The sequence below is a fragment of the Crinia signifera genome, chromosome 1 (assembly GCF_055691185.1).
Source record: "Crinia signifera chromosome 1, ASM5569118v1, whole genome shotgun sequence".
NCBI lineage: Eukaryota > Metazoa > Chordata > Amphibia > Anura > Myobatrachidae > Crinia > Crinia signifera.
This window is the reverse complement of record NC_139217.1, coordinates 469,325,556-469,346,024: the sequence shown is the minus strand read 5'-3', so window position 1 is coordinate 469,346,024 and position 20,469 is coordinate 469,325,556. Positions and strand designations below refer to the sequence as shown.

General features: G+C 41.6%; 1 protein-coding gene across 1 annotated transcript in view; it reads right to left on the bottom strand.

Moving 5' to 3' along the window:
* CELF4 (CUGBP Elav-like family member 4) overlaps positions 1 to 20,469 on the bottom strand; it is a 667,347-nt gene that overhangs the window by 525,135 nt on the left and 121,743 nt on the right. The gene's annotated exons all lie outside the window — the stretch shown is intronic.

Sequence of the window (20,469 nt, the reverse complement as noted above, 5' to 3'; positions counted from 1 at the left end):
TATGATTTAAAAGTTTTTTAAAGTGGTTTTAGTTGGATAGAAACTTCAAAACGAAGACATTTTAAATAGCGACATTATTTTCTCGCTTACAGCCATTTAGGAAAAAAAAAAAAACTTTGCTAAATTTTATCCAGTGATTATGAAGAAGAAAATAATTATAAATATCCCCTGGTGCTAGGGAATAGGGCAGTGTCCCTATTCTGTCACCTGTCTTGCTTTAGAACACAACAATGGCCCTTATTCTAATTCGGACGGTACGGCCCGCGTGCGGCCGTACCGCCGATGTTTTTATTCTGCACATGCGCAGAGGTCAATCTGCGCATGTGCAGCCCCCTTCGCCGCAGACGTATTTCGTCCGCCGCAAAGGGGGCGTATAGGGGCGTGAGGGGCTTCATACCCTCATTTCCCTATGTGTACGCCCCGCGTTTCATGGGCGTTCCCATGCAAACGCGGGGCGTATGCATGGTAATGAGGGTATGACGCAACTCATGGGGGCGGAAAGCTGACGTCGCCGGATGTCAGCTTTCAGCCCCCATACAAGCTAACACACGGACGATTGTCCGTGTGGTCTCAGCTTGCGGGAGCTGCCGGGGCGTGCGGACCTGCCTTCGATGGTCGACGACCATCGAATGCAGGGGGCAGCTCCCACCATGGTGGAGGCGTACGCCTCCACCATTTTTATGCGGATCGCCAGCCGTCCGTGTACGGACGGCCGTGGCGATCCGTGTCGGGGGCGGGGATTGGTTTGTGCGGCCAGAGCACCGTGTGCGGCTCTGGCCGCACCAACCAGAATAAGGGCCAATGTTAGTTACTTACTGTATATTGCTGAAGATTCAATAATTTTGTATTTATGAGGTATAAATAGTATTCATGAGCACTGAAAAATCACAAGGTCAGGCTAATTTTCATGAGTTCAGACTAATATTCATGATATCTGACTAATATTCATGAGGTCTGACTAATATTCATGAGCACTGACAAATATTCATGAGGATGGACCAATATTCATAAGGTCAGAATAATATTCAAGAGGTCAGAGGAATATTCACGAGGTCAGACTAATTTTTTATGAGGTCTGACTAATATTCATGAGGTCTGACTAATGTTCATGAGCACTGACAAATATTCATGAGGACGGACAAATATTCATGAGGTCAGAATAATATTCAAGAGGTCAGAGGAATATTCATGAGGTCAAACTAATTTTCATGAGGTCTGACTAATATTCATGAGGTCTGACTAATAAACTTGAGCACTGACAAATATTCATGAGCACTGACAAATATTCATGAGGTCAGAATAATATTCTAGAGGTTGGAGGAATATTCACGAGGTCAGACTAATTTTCATGAGGTCTGACTAATATTCATGAGGTCTGACTACTATTCATGAGCACCAAGCTCCACCCCCATGACAGTCGCATTAATTTGCGGGCCTGTGGATGGCGTGAGGGGCAAAAATGATGCGATGCACATCATTTTAGCCCAGTCCACTACCCGCGGACCCGCAAAATTGGCAATTTTATACCGCGGGGAAGGGGGGAGCAGGGCTGTGGGGATAATGCGGGAGACTTGCCCACCTTCCCGGGGGTCCGGGAGGGGGACCCGATTTGTGGGACCTCCTGGCTATTCCGGGAGGGTAAGCAAGTATAATCTAGTTATATGCATTTTATGAACAGTATTGAACAGTATTTTACATTTTGGTTCCCCCCTAACACCCCCCCCCCCCCCCATTATCATCTCATTCATAATAACAACTTGTTCAGATATATAATTTCTTTGTATTCTGTTTCCACCTTGCTCGGCCCCTCCAGTGCAAGACTGGATGCCCCGATAAGCATGTCATACAATATATAGACATTTAAATTCACTCAGTTTATTTCCTTATTATCCCCAGGGAGTGCAGTAATCTCCTAATATTGCACTGCATAACAGGGCGAGTCACTGCAATGTAGAGTTCCATACAGTATGTTGAACGCTTCATATTAATAATCTTCTTTGTTTGTTTGTTTATTTGCATTAAAAGATAATTTATTTATAGAGGAAATTCTATGAGTTGATGATATTCCCTCTTTACGGTAAAATAATATTTAACAAATGAATGTCATTAACACAACAGGGCACACGGCGGACGCAGCGTATTACTGTTGTGGTGCCGTGATGGGCTGTAGTATTAAATTATCACACAAAGAGATGAATTGTCTGATCTGCTTAATCTCACCAGGTGCGACGGTGACAGGTTACACTCTATTAACCTGTTTACAGCCTGCGGAGAGTGTGGCGGTTTGTAAATTGCCTTGCCAGGTGATGTATAACTGAGGGAAGTACTCCAAGGCATGGACAACTACTGCTTTTCTCACAGATAGGAAATAAAAGAATAATGTTGAGAAAAGCAACTTTTATATTATACAGACAGACGTAATCGTCTATAAATGTAGATAAATTATTGTATTCACAGTTCCTTTGATTAAAGAGATTATAATGTTTGAATATTTTTTAAAATGTTTTGATTGCCATGCGTCTGTACAGTGAGTGACGGGGTCCTCTGCTAACTGACCGGGGTGTACTACTGCTATTAGATCACTGGAATGTTCACAGAACTAGACAGAGCATTAGACATTTAATAAGACTAGATCAAATTGTAGCCAATCAAAACACTGGAACGTTCAGAGAACTAGACCAAACTGTAGCCAATCAGAGCAGTAGCCCATTCATTAGACTAGACCAAACTGTAGCCAATCAGAGCATTAGACATTTAATAAGACTAGATTAAACTGTAGCCAATCAAAACACTGGAACGTTCAGAGAACTAGACCAAACTTTAGCCAATCAGAGCATTAGCCAATTAATAAGACTAGATCAAACTGTAGCCAATCAAAACACTGGAACGTTCAGAGAACTAGACCAAACTGTAGCCAATCAGAGCATTAGCCAATTAATAAGACTAGATCAAACTGTAGCCAATCAAAACACTGGAACGTTCAGAGAACTAAATCAAACTGTAGCCAAGCAGGGCAGTAGACCATTCATTAGACTAGACCAAACTGTAGCCAATCAGGGCATTAGAACATTCATTAGCCTGGACCATAATGCAGCCAATCAAAGCATTAGACTATCCATAAGACTAGACCAAACTGTAGCCAATCAGACAATTGGAAGATACAGATGTCTAGGTAAATTACTATCCAATCAGAGCATTAGACCATTCACAGAACTAGAGCAAACTAGCCAATCTGAGCAGTAAAGCATTCACATGACTAGACCAAACTGTAGCCAATTAGATCACTAGACCAATCAGAGGTGTAACCCAAACTGTAGTCTAAGGACTAGATACAATGATATCCAATCATGGCACTACACCATCCATAACACTAAATCAATCTGTAGCCAATCAGAACATTTGATCAATCTGGAGGTCACTCAAAGCACAAGGATTCCCCATGCCTCAGTGATGCTACCGCTTCCTAGAGAATTCATAGACTGCATTCTCATGAATGAAGTGCGGGTCTATACTGTATGTAATAACATCACACTGTGTGTTCACCAGTCTTGCAGTTATGAAAATGGGGTTTTATATAAATAAATGATGTAGCAGAGTAAATGATTGTTGCAATCTCAACTCTCTGTGGCCACATTACACAATATTAAACAACAGTTCCTCCGTAGACCGGACTCTACGCTACTCATGAAAAATGTTATTGCAATAATTTAATATCTTACCCACTTGAACACTTTCTGCTTTAATTGAATTACTGCAATATTTCATTTAATGCGCATTTTATTTGAACTCCCTAAGAATTTGATTAGTGCTATTCATTAATAAAAAAAATTGTAAAAAGTTACACGAACAATGATTGCGCTTGATAGGAAAAAAAGGTACTTATGTAGTATCTGGGCTGCCGATTTTGTGATTGTATGCCTTACCTTAAGGCATACAATCAGATGCGATGCGATGCGATGCGATTCGATACGATTTTGCATAGGATTCAATGTTAAGAAGGTCCTGTTCATTTCCCCACTATCCAAGTGGGCATAGAGTTGATTTTATATAGCGTGGCGAGCGAAGCGAGCCCCGCGAGGGGACGCATATTTCTTAAAAAGTATTCCTTGTCCCCTCGCGGGGCTCGCTACGCTCGCCACGCTTCGGGCTCGGTGGCTCGCTACGCTCGCCACAGGTTTATATCCAACTCCATGCCCACTTGGATAGTGGGGAAAGGAAAAGGACCCCTTTTTCCCATTGAATTCTATGTTAAAATGGACTCAGACCATTTTAACATTGAATCCTATGGAAAAATCTTGACCATCGCATCGCATACGATTTGGTCGCATGCGATGCGATACGATGCGATGCGATCCGATCCGATTTCTAAATCGGCAGCCCAGATACTACATAAGTACCGAAAAAAATAATAATGACATCACCCCATTGATATCAATTGTAGGGTCTACCCATCCTGAGATCAGTATTAAGGCCCCCATGCACCAGAAAGACATTGGATCCAATTGTCCAATCTCGGATGGTCGTGCGACGGATCGTGTGCAATCGCACAATTTGTACTCCGGCGGGTCTTGAGGTCTGCCCTACGATAAGACTGCTGCACGTCTCATCCAATCGGCTCTTGTTATGGTCAAATGAGTGATCGTATGTGCCTTTTGGTCGTATGCAAGTTGTTCTGTTGTATGGCCAGCTTTAGTGCAACATAAACCACTCATGTATCATCCTTATCTCCTATACTGAGTTGTGACTGTTGTGGCTTTTAGCAACTAATTATTTATAGCACCAGTTATTCCACAATAATACAGCTTACTCATTGTACCCCATATATTCATCAGCTGTGAAACCATTTCAAGAGTCTTGTGTGGAAACAACATAAAACCAAGTGACAAAAATATTTTTTTTAGATAGAACCCATTAAGTTAAGCTGCTGTGACCTCACTGACCCTGTGTGTGAGCCTAACGTTCCAATTGTTTTCAATATAATCATATAAAAGGCAATTTTTGTTGAGTAGATAAAACTGCCCAACATACAGATAAAGTTTAATTTCCCTAACTTGTGTTTGGCTTACAGCCCCACTAAAATAATGGCAAACATTTTAGTACAATTAACTATGCCTTTGTGGTATTGTTACAGACTCGCTGGCAGGATAGGCTGGGTTACTGACAGTTTAACAGATTTCATCAATTGCTTTATGAAGTGTGATAAAAGTAGAATTGTACATTACAATTTGTCATGTAAACCATTTAATCAATAAAAAAAATGGATTATAATTGTATACAATGCAAATCTACAAGCTTGTCACTCACACTGTGTCTATAGGTATTTAAGTAGAAATACCTAAAGGTATTTTTTTATTATTATTATTTATTCCAAGTCTGTTAGACACAACTCTTAAATGTATTAAATGTGTTAAATAGTCTTTGCCTGCTCTTCATCATAGTAAAAATAAAATATTTGGGATTATGGAGTTGTACGTCGGCAGGGCAGACTGTTAGGACACACAACATCCTGTTAAAGGAAAAACATTGCAACAAATGTCCATCTGTACAAGACATGCTTTATTGAACATTCCCCAATGCCCTAAACAGTCTGTTACCATGGAACAGTCTAAGCCACTTTTTGCAATGGTTGCTATGAGGGTGTACAGCACTCTTGAATACTTTTGAAAACTAGTTTCAGGGAGATTATAGTTGGTATTAGAATTTTGCATGGTCAGGGCCTGATTAAGGGTTCTAGTCACCCTCGGCTAATATAGAAACCCCCCCCCCCCCCTCCCTCACCATACATTCATTATAATATTTCTTACCTATGTACTCGATGCAAGGGGTTACCTGCTCATTGCCAAGGGATACATGCTTGTTGCCGGGGGGTTACATGCGAGTCGTCAAGGGTACATTTCTAAACTTAATATTCATAATACTGTCAATGTGAAGCCTATGCAATAAATTCCAAAATGCAATTTAACCATACTTGCCTACTTATGAATAAGCATGTCAGGGAGATTGTGACGGTGACACCTAGAGGCACGGACATGTACTGCTACATCTGAAAGCGCATCATACAATTATTTACATCTAAATGTAGATGTGCCCCAAATCTGTTAGTAAGCTCTGCTGTACTTGTTGGAGAAAAGACACTGATACGTGTCAGTGCTTGTTCATGTATTGTGTGTTACACGTGGTTCCATATAAGTGGCTACGAGAAATCTTATTTAAAATGCATGTGATCATTGTGTCATGGATATGCCACTGATGATTCCATTTGAAGATATATTTATCTCTAATCTCTTTTTCTCCCCTCCCAAAAATATGTATCAGCTGCATAATGATGGTTAGGTGCAATCGGTGATATTCTTCAGGGAGTCAGGGAGATCGTTACCGTTTCAGGGAGTCTCCTGCAGAATGCGGGAGGGCAGGAAACTCTGGTGTACAGCAACTGTGGGAACCGCTTGCAACAAAAGCATCCAGCTGACAAATCAAACAGAGAAGCCGAGTTCCATTTAATTTCAGTGCTAAATCTGGTCCTAAGAGCTCTCCGAGGAGCCAGCGAGATCGCTCAGCAGCAGAACCACGACTAGTTGATGCAGTTCTAATTAGACTGATCATGCAGGCATTGTTAGAGTGACAAAGTAGATGGTATAAAGCTCCAGTAACAGCAGCGATATATTATCACTTAGTGTGATGGCTCCGGTGACAAGGTTGCGCTGAACATTTCCAGCAATGCCGGAGAGATGCGGACTGTGATTTAGGCCTGGGAGACGGCACAGCGCGGCACGCAGATGAGGCTAAGTCTTTTGTCATGCATGGTGCGTGAGGTAGAGGAGATAAAAGCAGCCGTACTAATGACTGTAATAGTAATAAAACGTAGGATTTATTTACACACAATGCAGTGCCTGCCAGGCTCACGTGGATATTTGGATTTGCAGAGCTTGGATAAGAAAATCATTAGGACAACTCTAGTACATACAGTAGGACACGGACATAGGAGGGGTGTATTTATGAAGTCACGTAAGATCCTCAACTGGGAAGAGGTGTTAATCAGATGTGATCAGTTTTAGAGATATCTACGGTGATAAATATTTTGGTGAAGTCAGACATAGGAAATTTGGGGGTAGATGTACCGAGCCACGGAGAGTGGACAGAGATTGAGGGGTTATATGTATGAAGTAGTGATAATAGAGGAGAAGTGATACAGTGCTTGGTACTTTATCACCGGGCAGAAACTGTGCTAGAAACACCACAGCAGACAGCGACACCCCAGGCAGGGAAGATGAACTGCATGGCTTTTCAAAGATGGCGGGTGCTAGAATGAACACTACAGTACTTATGACATGATTTTCCCACCATGGTTATTGTACCCTCACCTTCATTACTTCTAACCCCGAAGTGGGCATATTTTGTGCTTCAGAACAGGATTGCGATGATTGGTTACAACATTATAGCAAGTGCTGCCTTCTCAGCCATCATAGACAAGAGCAGCAACTGGAAGCTTTACAAATAAGCTACGGTATTATGGGGAATGGGGGAGGGGGGCATTACATGTTTTAGCCACTCCCACACTATCAGCACCCTAGTTCCTCTTTGATTTCAACTTGATTGATATTTTTTTAGCCCTTTAACTAGAATTTTATGAATAAACTCATAAATCTACTATCGTAGGATATTTTTAATTCTCAAATTCAACATATCTTCAGTATTTTGGCTGTTTTTGAAAATACTTATTTCTTTTTTGCCCATTTTTAACTTGGCTCTTCTGTTTGGCTGGTAAATCACATGTTTTATACAACTAAATTCAAATAAATAAGTATCCAAGGTTGCCTTAAACTGTGTCCACCTTGACTGTAGAAAGAAGATCTGCTAAGCCGCAGATTTGTTTAGAAGCCGATGCTACCTGCCACCAATTGACGGTTGGTTCGATGTCAAAACCAAAGTATTTACTAACAGTGTTTTTGACTTTTTTAAACAGAACCTGCTAAATTGGATAGTTTGGGCTGCGAGGCCTTGAGGGCAACCCATCGGATCACCAAGGGTGGAGAGGGCTGTTAATGCATTTGGAAGGTGACCGATCTCCTTGGGCAGATAGCTGTCAACCGCCAAACAATCTAGACATGCTGTCAACCACCAACCATCTAGATATGTCCCAAAAATTCTGATCTGACATTATCGATTATTTTGGTGTAACATTATTAAACCTAATCATCCAATATTGCTCTATACATGGGCAGAATTTATTTCCTATTTTGCTAGCACGTCATGGCGGTCTAGACAAACCGGCTAATAAGCACAAGTGGATTAATTTGTTAAGTGTTAATTAGAAGGATATTGGAAACCCGGGCTGGTGTTTGCTGAACTCTACTCTGACATTTACTCCAGGCTTATAACAACATTCTAGTGATTTATTAAACTGATATCCAATGTGCAGGTTGGCCTAGCTTTTAACCCATCCCCGTGCCGGATAAGATTCAGGATAATTTAACAATCTGTCCAGCCGATCGTTTAAACCTGATTTGTCAAGCTGTCTGTTTTACTCCGCAAACCTTCATAATTATACAAGATTCTCGCTCCCACCGATCATGCCAACCTGTCAATCACAGCTTATGGTGTTGTCTCTGCCATAGACCTCCAGTCTCATAATCTGCGCTAGTTTGGCAGTCATGTCATCTACATATGACATATGTATCAGATCCGTCACCGAGGACTCACCGCAGACATGCAGCGGGCTCTTGGCCCATCACTGTGTAACCTCTTTTCTTGATGGTTCATGACATATTCTAAGATGGTTCTTAATGTCATGATCCAGGAATAACGATACTCTTACGCGCTCATGTCCCCCCTCCTCTCCCTTAGACTATCTGTAATTCTCTCTATTGCCTCGCACTTCAGAGAATAAAAGAGCAAAAAAAATGCAAGCTAAAAATAACACTCTTGGCAGACCGAGCGAAGTATACATTTAAATTCAATAAGAAATGGACGGTTAATATTAAATGATGTACAGCATTGTTCTATCTTATCAAGGCTGTGTCCGTTATTACCCATGGATTCTGTTGTTTTCCCTATAGAAATGGTCTTTAATTTCCATCAACGTAATCTCTTCTCTGTTGTTATACAAAATATACAGAATTGTACCATTGCCAAAATGCAAGCACAAAGGCCAGAATACTGGGAGGATTTTCAGAGCTGTTCAATGGAATACTCGCCTGATTTCGCACTTGACTGCAGAAATCAGCATGTTCCTCTCTCCCGGCCACAAGAGTTTGACACAGAACCACTATACCCCCCCCCCCCCTCCTCCTCAGATTGTTTATGTTGAATTCCAAATTTAGACCCAACCAGAGCGTTTACTACATTTGCTGTATTTGGAGAAGTACATGGTTCTTTACAAATGCAGTAGAGAATTTTGCACGGAACGGTGGAGCAAAAGTGCTGTGATCCCTTGCGGCAGATTATTGGTGACTTCTCTTAAGTCACGTATGTCCAAACTATGGGCCTACAGCTGTTGTGGAACTACACATGCCAGCATGCCTTGCCATAGTTTTAGCATTCCTTAATAGCAAAACTGTGGCAAGGCATGATGGGACTTTTGGTTTCACAACAGCTGGGCCATAGTATTTTCAAAACTCATGGTCTTTTGCATCATGTGTGGAACCCCATAACCAGAATGATGACCCATGACCAGCTGTTTTTCATTATTAGATAATTATTTATTACTTTGTTAATTATTAAACTGTCTATTGGCTAATGTCAACTTTTATTTATATTTATTTAGTGCTAACCTTGTTACCTGTACATTTACACAGGTTTATGCTAAAACTGACCCAAACAAAGACACATTGGTGGGGAAAAGGGTCAGCTTTGTTTATTTTTAAGAGAAGGTATGTGGTGTAGAAAGACCAGCCCCATTCACACCATCTGCTCATATAATATTGCAAAACTGCCAACTGCTGGCTCATCGCCCAAGCCAACACTTAGATGAAGGCCAAATGTCAGCCCGTCATCCAACTCAACTCTTAGATGAAGGCCAAATGTCAGCCCATCACCTAACTCAACTATTAGACTGAGGCCAAATGTCAGCCCGTCATCCAACTCAACTCTTAGATGAAGTCCAAATGTCAGCCCATCGTCCAACTCAACTCTTAGATGAAGTCCAAATGTCAGCCCATCGTCCAACTCAACTCTTAGGTGAAGGCCAAATGTCAGCCCATCGTCCAACTCAACTCTTAGATGAAGTCCAAATGACAGCCCATCGTCCAACTCAACTCTTAGGTGAAGGCCAAATGTCAGATCATCATCCAACTCAAACCCCAGATTGAGTCCAAATGCCAGCCCATCACCTAACTCAACTCTTAGACTGGTGCCAACTGCCAGAGATCCAACTCAACTCTTAGATGAAGTCCAAATGACCCAACTCAACAATTAGATGGGGGACAACTGTCATCATTGAACTGTAACCCTAGATGGGAGCCATCAACCAGTCCATCACACAATTCAAACTGTAGATTGTGGCCAACTGGAAGTCCAATACAAACAACTCAAGATAGCAATTATCCTCCCAATAACAGACAAGAAGCCCATCTAGACCAGTGCTGCTTTCGACCCCAATATGGTATAAACAGCCTAACCCATTTATTGGCAGGGAGAGCACCTCTAGGCATAAAATAAGACAAACACTGCTACCATTTATTTCTGAAACAAAAAAGCCAACAACAAACATCCAAAGTTGCAAAACACCTCCCAGCCCTCTAAATAGTAGTATTAATCCACACTCTGAATATACCCAAAACAACCTCATAGGCCCAAATACAGGAAAATGCCATGATTAAGCCATATCCTAACAATTTATTCCCCCTGTTCAATGTGTGCTGACGGCTCCTGCAGGTTTACGTTCCCACAGGTGTACATTATTAAATACCTCCAGTCTCCATTATTAACAGTTACTTATATAGCACAAACATATTAGGTAGCACCTTTACAAAGAATATTGCAGTCATTCACATCAGTGTAGATTACAATCTATATTCCCTACCACATGTCCACAGATACATACAAGGGTTCATATTGTTTTGTCAGAAGCAAATTAACCTACCAGTACGTTTCTGGATTGTGGAATGAAACTGAAGTACCCCGAGGAAACCCACCTAAACATTGGAATAGCATGCAAACTCAACAGTGCTCAATGCTCAACATTGCACCACTGTGCATGTTGGTTGATGCAGTCAGGCATGGCCTCCCAAATTACACTTGGAGTGAACGGACACTCAAACAGACCATGCCAACAGTTGCTCTTGGACGCCTCCATATTTGGCCAAACTGGACGTCAATCTCTTGAATCATCGTTTGGGTATCTGCCCGTGCGTGGGTCCGAAGAACTGGGACCACATCATGAAGCTCAAAATGTGACATTAGGATTAATGTTACGATTATAAGGCTGAAGCCAACTAGGAGAGTTATGAAACATTTCACTAGAACTAAAAAAATATATACACGTTATGTTTCTGTGAAGGATATATCTATAGCATCATGTTCCTTCAAGGTCGATAGAACTTTAAGTCGTTTGTCGGTGACATTTTTGCCGGTGAGGTCATTTGATAAAGATTAATCATAAAACCCACTTTCCTTCCAAGTTTTTTCTTCTTGGTTCCTTTCAGAAAAGAGGTTGGTTAAATCTAAGGGGCTATAACTCAACAATAGTGGCAAATAACGTCGCTTCTGCACAAAGTCACTCTTCTATAGAAACCATCAAACTCATTGTACCAGAAAGTCACTTTCAAAACTACTGATCTTGACAGCTCAGAGATAAGCGTCCGGGAGATAAAATAGAGAGCATACAAAAGTCGCTGTGGCATAGGGAATGAGTAAAACCTGGACAATGATCCCATTAAATGACATAGATTCGTGTCAGCCAGATCGGCGTGGTCTATACGGGCTAATCTGGACATGTCTGCCATGTCGCATTCATCTCAGCTAAATGACATATGGCTGAATGTAAGGTGAGGTTTCGCTGTATAGAAAGAGGAATTGTAAAAGTCTAGTGAACTGTGGAGGCTTCTCCGTAACTGGGTGGCTGGCTCAGAATTATTCTGTGCTCAGGTTCATTCCAGGGTAGTGACAGTTATATCGCACACATATATTTCAGCCAATCGCATCAGTCCCTGCCCAGTGAAACTTACAATCTATATTCCGTATTACAGATACTGTACATACATATTAAGGTAAACTTTTTTCTCCTGGAAACAAAAATATTTTGGGGAGGGTAAGGGTTAGCCTGCAGGAAGAGAGGGTACGATTAGCACTAGGGTTAGTTTAGTGGCTACTTTTTGAAATGATTACAGCAACTGGGCTTCGGGCCAGTGGCATCCTAACTACCGGTAACCCATACCTAACCCCACTGAACTACTGCATTAGCTTTAAAGGACAATGAATTAATTTCAATTGTATCATACGATTGTCCTTGTAGGCATTGTATATAATCTTACAATCTTGGCATTGTTACTTACACAGAAATATAAGGAGCATTATTACACCTAAATACTAAACTTTATTGTGAGGATTAGAATGCCTCCGCTGGTAAGCATCACAGACCATGGGGTGATTATTGCCGAATATTTATAACAACAGGAAAACTGAACAGACCGGTAAACGCCGCCCCGCCAAGCGAATCCCCACAGTAGCATGCGAGGGGATGTGTACGCTTACCCATCCAATCACATGCGGACGCACAGAGGAAAAATCATTAAATGGTCACTTGCCATCAAATGATTTTTCTTCCCTTCGTTGATAAAAGTAGGACTATACTTGGAGATGGCCAAAATGGGGGCGGGTGCTAATTTTATTTATTTCTCCTACAACACTTAAGGTGCGTATATTTTGATGGTTTCTACAAGGATATACTGAAGGATGGCTTCTGTGAGAACAATTTTTGATAAATAACGAAAAAAAGAATCTAACGTTCATACTGTATGTATTTAATAAGCAATGCCGTAGTAGTCTTGGGTACAGTACATACCTAAGCAGCGATATAAGTATATGAATACATTTAGTTCTCAAGCTTGTCTGAGGACTGACAGCTGAACCAGTGGACCTAATTAAAGATGACCTATTTAAGTCATTGACTTACAAGCGAGCAGCAAGTGGGCTCTCTAAACAGGTGAAACATTGTCATAGCTGAAGACCCAGCTACAGGGTTTCTGCCGTACTCAGTTTAAAAATGAAAATTGGACCCGATTCTGCCATTCAAACACTGACCTAATGCGGGCGAGGAACATTTTCATAAGATCATGCAGGATAGAGCCAGAAGTTCCCGATGAGAAACCTCTGCAATGAACCACATTTGTTTATATATAAATTCCAATATGGTAATCAGGCAAAAATATAGATTTTTTTTCCCTGCTAGATCTATGGAGGAAAATAATCTTGCATTACAATTATGTCTACTGGTGTAATGGAAGTTTCAGCTCACACGTAGAGTTTGTATAGATAGAAGTCTAAGCTGCACCCTCTCCCGGGGACTACAATAGCTTTATGCTAATCAGTTAACCCCTGATGCTGCAGATAAACTCTACAGCTGCATGAGAACATATTTAAGAAGAAGAGGAAGAAGAAGATAGGGAGGAGGAGAAGGAAGGGGTGGAGAGCAAGAAGAGGGGGTAAAAAAGAATAAGAGAGGGAGGAGGGGTGAAGTAGAAAAAGAAGATGATAAGGGAGGAGGGGTGGAGTAAAAGAAGAAGAAGATAAGGGAGGAGGGGTGGAAAATAAGAAAAGTAGAGAGGAGGGGTGGAGGAGAAGAAGAGGAAGGAGGAGGAAAATGAGAGGGTGGAGAGGAAGAAGAGAAAAATATGATAATATGATAAGGGAGTAGGGGCGGAAAATAAGAGGAGAGAGGAGAGGTGGAGAAGAAGCTGGATGAGGAGGGGGTGTAAAGGAGAAGAAGAAAAAAAAAGAAGAGGAGGAAGGAGGGGTGGAGAATAAGGATGAGATGATGATGAAGGAGGAGGAGGAGGAGGAGGAGGAGTGGTGGAGACAAAAATAAGAAAAAAATGAATAAGAATAGGGAGAAGGGGTAGAGAAGAAGGAGAAAATAAAAATAAGAAGAGGAGGAGGGGTGGAGATGTTGAATTGAGGGGAGTGGTAGAGAAGAAGGAGGAGGAGGGTGGAAATGAAGATAAAGAAGAAGAGGGTGGAGAAGGAGAATAAAAAGATAATAAAGAAGAAGAGGGTGGAGGGGTTTAAAATAAGAATAAAACGAAGACAAAGAAGAGGAGGGAGGAGGGGTGGAGAAGAGAATAAAAAGAAGACAAAGAAGAGGAGGGAGGAGTGGAGAAGAATAAAAAGAAGACAAAGAAAAAGAAGACGATGAAGAAGAAAATAATAATAATGGAAGAAGAGGTGGAAGAGAATAAGAAGAAAAGGAAGAAGAATTATAAGAGTTGGAAGAAGAAAAAGAGGATAAGAAATAAAATAAAGAAGAACTTTCAAAGGACATCTTGTAAACAAACAATAACCCCTCTGAACGTGACAACAGCCGGCATGCCCTTGATTATGTCATGAAATTGTATATCTATATGTACGGCTTCATTAACTGGGGCTAAACCAGGCCTGATTGTGGCTTGATACAGTCAATGTGCCTTTAAATGTGTAACAAATGAGATCAGACTGATATCATTTAGGATACACTGAGGCATGAATGCACAATTCTCTTTCCAGTCATAAAAACTTATAGTAGAGATAAAAAAAACCTAATAAATATATCAATGCAAAAAAATAAGTATACTACTGTGCATAATAAAGATAGCCATTATGCTAATCCTTATTGCTACGGCCCTCGAATTCCTGCTAGGAGCCCAATAAAATAATCATCATACATTGTTTTTTTTTGCTGATGCATTGTATCACCTATTTCAGGATGCATGTAAACTCGGTGAGAGGCATTTACCAGACCTGGGGCACAGTATACAGTTATTGTAATAAATAACAACCAAAGTTACATTGTTTTCACTGCTCAAACTCTAGTAGAAAATGGATTAGTTGAAACACCTGTTCTAGAGCAGGGCTTCTCAAACTCGGTCCTCAGGACTGTGTGGGGTCCTGAGGACCGAGTTTGGGAACCTGTGTTCTAGAGCAACTTTTCCCATAAATAGCCCCATCTGGTGAATAGCATTTCTCGTTATTTTTCTTGTAAGATTTAGACAAAAGTTTAGTATTTTGGTTTAGGGCACAAGAAAAAAATCGCACGCAATTCGATTAGCATCAAAGACCGCCAGGTACAGCGATTGTCGAGTTCACGGCCGTTTCTCAACAATCTTGCCGATTTATGCCAATCGACAGGGCAAACATTGAATTCAACCTGTTAAGTTGCAGAAGAAGTGGCCAAAAACAGCACAGAATTCCGGAATCCCGAATTGAATACGGCCCTAGTCTGACAATGCTTACATCAGAACTGCAAAATGAAGTAGTTGCATTTAGTAAAAGCCCCAATGTTTGTAGCTTATCGTGTGTCAGTGTCTTTGTGCATAATGTGTTGGAGTCTGCTACAATAAACATGCTGGGTGGAATTCTGGCATTTGCCAGTCTGGGCCTGCTTACACCTGATGTTGGGACAGTATGACTGATAAGAGGCTCAGTCTAGTAGCCGTGAGGGCGGTCTACCTTCTCCGGCCTGGCAGGAAGTGCAACATTATTACACATGTGAGAGGTCTTGTTATCTTAAGCTGGATCCACACCTAAAGATGTATCTGTCCAATCTGTCTGGCGGTAACAAACATCTGGTAAGGTATGGGATCATATCATAATCAACTATTTGCTATAACCCAAATGCTGGAAAATGGACAATGGTCATTTGGACAAATTGGTTCAATCCATTTGATTTAAGAAATGAATCCGAACAAATGTTTTTGTACAGTTTTCAGTGTTTGGATGCGAATGGTTGATTGTCATATGCTCCTACACATTACCAGGTTTTTGTATCCATTGCACAGATAAATCTGTAGGTGTGTATCCAGATTTACTTATTGAACCACTCTTGCTGTATATAGATTGTGGACAAGTGATTATCTCACACGCTCGTGTGTCCCACTCTGAGAGGCGGTGGAAAATGGTTGCGTTCCTGCCGGGCTCCACCTAAGGGAGACAGGCAGAGAGCAGGGGGAGGGGGAGCGGGCAGCCGGCTGTATGTCTGGTGTCTGTTTGTGTTTCTCCGAAACACTGCCATCTGTTGGGATCGAGTGAAACTACATCTCTTTCTCTCTCACACATGCACAAACACAGAGGCAATCACAAGGTAGTAGACTAGCTTTCGAAGCATTAGCTTCGAGCGGGCTTACTTATATATATACACATATATACACTGCTATACTCTCATGCTCACACGGCCCTGTCTCGGGGAATGGCACACCAGGATGGGCAGACACAGAGTAATAACAGGATGAATGACAGCGACTTCATATGTGTGTGTATATACTGTGTGTGTATATATATATATATATATATATATATATATATATATATGTAATGGCTGGCCAGCGGCTGCCTTTAGAATGTAGTCCAAGCTCCAAGGTCCCCCCTGGCGCCCGGCTACTGCAGCATCTTCTCTTCCTCCTCCCAACACCAGATATTAATTCATTCCCGTTGTATGTGTAAGTTTTTAATCTCTTTCAGTCAGTCACAGCTCGCCCCAGAGATCTATTTGCATGGATCCCGGAATAGGATGTGAGTAGGATATGAGGGGTTAGCATAAGGTCAGTGCATCTCGCGGGTCCTTGGGGCTGACATGTCTGTACATAATAACACAGCTGTTGTCCGCTGGGACCTTGGTGATACGTATAACTGTGGCCTAGGGGGCAGAGAGATTTTCCTGTTTATTCCTCCTAATCTCCAGCCACGACAGAACTGCATATTTACCTCTTAGGAACAGTAGAAGATGAAATATCGTACTTCTTGCAGCGTAAATGCATTAATATCCCTCCAGTTGAATCTGTCTAATGAAGAACTTCAAGAATATGTTATTTCTGGGAGAGAAAATACAAAATGTGGCTGGTGTATCTGCTCAGCTGTCACGTAGCTGGGGGAATTAGACCGATTTATAATACACAGACAGCGGGGGCAGTGCTGCAACAATAGCACACTTAGGGGTAGTGGCGGATCCAGGGGGGGGGGGGGGGGGGGGCTGCAATTCAATATTCAAATAGGAGAGCCTCACCAACTACCATTTGACTCACTGATAGTGGGTGGGGCTCGTCTATTTGAATTTTCAACCGTGCTGCAGTGTTGCAACCAATCTGATTTACTTCCAGAAGATATTAGATTAAAAAAAATCCCCAAGTCAACCTTTAGACCATATGGTGTTGACATACTGGATGTCTTCCTAGTCAGCGTCTATCAGCCACCCGGATACTGTTGCCAGCTATGTCCAACATGAAGAAAAACCACGGGGTAGATGTCTCAGGCCTGGTGAAGTGATAAAGTGGACGGTGGTAACACGACAGCCAATCAGCGCTTAACTGTTAAGGTACAGGCTGGGTTTGAAAAATGACAGGAGCTGATTGGCTGGTGCATTATAATCTTCTACTTTATCACTTCCACAGGCTTAATACATCTGCCCGTATGTGAGGTTAGAGTCCACAGCGGCTATATAATGTACAATGTGATGATATGAAATAGTAACCGCCACTGCGTCCATTGTCTCCTTAGTAATGTACTTAAATGGGGAATGAATTATCAGTATACAGTATTATACTTATACTTTCACAATAAGGCACCACAACAGTTCCATAGCATCTTACAAGGCAGATAATAAGACAGAATCTCAGTCCTTTTCAGGACATCAGTGACGGATGACCATTAAATGGTCATAAATGGAGCCACAGGGTATCTTGGTCAGATAAAATCTAATAGTATGGTGATATAAAGTTCTCTTGCTATATAAATATACAGTAACATTGGGAACAGTTGGCCATTACGCGTTTCGCAGGATGCAGGCCGCTTCATTAGATTAGGAAATGTACCATGATCCTGTGTAGCCGGCACCATATTGTGATTCCTACTATTAGCAGCAGTCACTACAGACATAGGATTACAAGGTCTAACCTGATGAAGTGGACTGTGGTCAGCGAAACGCGTCATCGGAATCTTTAAATTGGTTTTAATGGACTATCGTCTACTTCATCTATGTAGAAACAAATGAACATTGAATTAATAATCACCATGTTGGAATATATGTAACTGGTATTTTAATTTGTCCATTGGTCATTTACAGTCATTGGCATCCTAGCGCTTAGGATGCCAGTGGTCAGAAGACTGATGTTGATGATCCTGACACCGCATAGGTGAAACCTTTACAAGCCTCTCCCCTAACCCTCTCTATCTGCAGCCTAGCCCTAACCTTCCTCCCATAGCCTTATATTATCCACCCCCATCAACCATAGTGACTAACCCTAACCATACGCAGTTAAGGTCTAGCCTTTCCATTCTTAGCAGTCTAACACACCCTGTAGTGCCTACACCAAAACCCCCTTCCCCCAACAGTTGAGATTTAAGTTTTGACCTTGTGAGTGGTGTAGAGATTATAATGGCAGTCTACTAACCCAGGGCTGGGCAATTGCGGCCCTCCAGATGTTGATGAACTACACATCCCAGGAGGCTTTGCATTAGTTTTGCTATGTGGCCATGCTGAAACTGATGCAAGGCATGCTGGTATGTGTAGTTCATCAACATCTGGAGGGCCGCAATTGCGCAGCCCTGTACTAACCAGTGTAAGGATTCTGGAACTGGTATTTCAACTGCCGGCATTCTCAGAGCCGTTACTTATTAACAGTTACTTATTAACCTATGCAAGTACGGGGAGAATATACATTAATGCTAACCATTACACCGTCTGTACTGCCCATCCGTTATGCCAATTGCATCCCTGTAGTGGCTTACTGCAAGTATGGACATGGTCCCTAATATGGCTATGTTATGGGTGTGTTGCAAGTGTATCGGGGAAAGCGGTTGCAACCGTTGGCAAAAATAAAGGTGCACTGATTTGTATTTCAGCCCATACATGCACTTACAATGGGTGTTTTAGTCCGTGTACATACAGAATAAAGGGCTCCTTAGCGGCACTTGCAATATTGCGCAGTCAGGCAAACGCAAATAGATGTCAACCTCAGAATCAACCCATAAATTAAGACTGAGTATAGAACCTCTTATTATGCCCCCTAATTTATATATTGTTAGTTCTTATTTCTAGAACAAAGACTCCCGACGGCAGCCATTTTGGAAATAGTCAACAATGTGTTGCAAAATGGCGTTTCACTTTATTACAAGGCGTACAGATGCCCCCCCCCCCCCTAATCTAGCTCATTTCTACAATTTGTTCCCCTAACTGCCGAAAATTTCAAGTTTACATTCCTTTGTTTCTCCTCTGCGACTGGAAGTAACGCAACACCCATTCAATCAATAAGCAACATAAACATAATTTCCTAAGAGATCTAATGACATTTTATACAATCTTAAAAGGCATAAAATACATTTCTCTGTGGTAAAGTCGCGTACAAAAGGATCTCAGTTATCAGGCATAAACAGCCAACATCAACAAAAATGTTTGCTACGATTGTTTTTGGATATGTTTCTTGTTTAATGGTCCGGTTATTACACCCTGTGGTCTGAGATTACAGCTATTTGTGGAATGTTTAATAGACTTCTCCGAGCTGCAAAACATATTTAAGAGATTTCACACGTTTACCGGGCCCCGCATGGATTCGGCGTAGGATATAGCCTCGTATCTTGGCTAAGAAGAGAACCATATAAACACGTCGGTGGCAGATGTAATGTACATAGACAGAAGCGATGGATAGATAATGCACACAGTTATATTGGCGTAGACAGAACTTATCCCACCGGGGACTTGAACCCTGGACGTTGAGCTTGTCGGCCGCTGAGACAATTATTCTTTGAAGTGCAGTCCCTGAGGGACTATGTCCCGGGATTTCTCAATGAGCTTCACCTGTTCCCATTCATAGGATGCACTGGGATATTTACACCCCGGCAGCTTCCTGTTCCAGAGCCCTGTTTATTGAATTTGTGTTTGTGATCTTATCTGGCTGCTTCTGTTCCTGTGACCCGTGTACTGACCCCAACTGTCCTTGACTATGTCTCTGCTTGACTAATGTACCTGCATGTGTGCACTGTATGCTCTACTTATACCTACACCGGCCTTCCCACTCTGATCACTGGTGGGCTCCTACATACTGGATAGATAGATATATATAGATAGATAGATAGATATATTCATGTGAAATAGATCAATAAATACATAGATATAAGAAAGAAAGACAGATAGATAGATAGATACATTAATGTGAAATAGATCAATGAACACATAGATATGAGATAGATAAATAGATAGATAGATTAAAAGATCGATAGATATGCAACAGATATGCAATAGATAATAAATATGCAAAAGATAGACAGTTGAACAGATAAGTAGAAAGACAT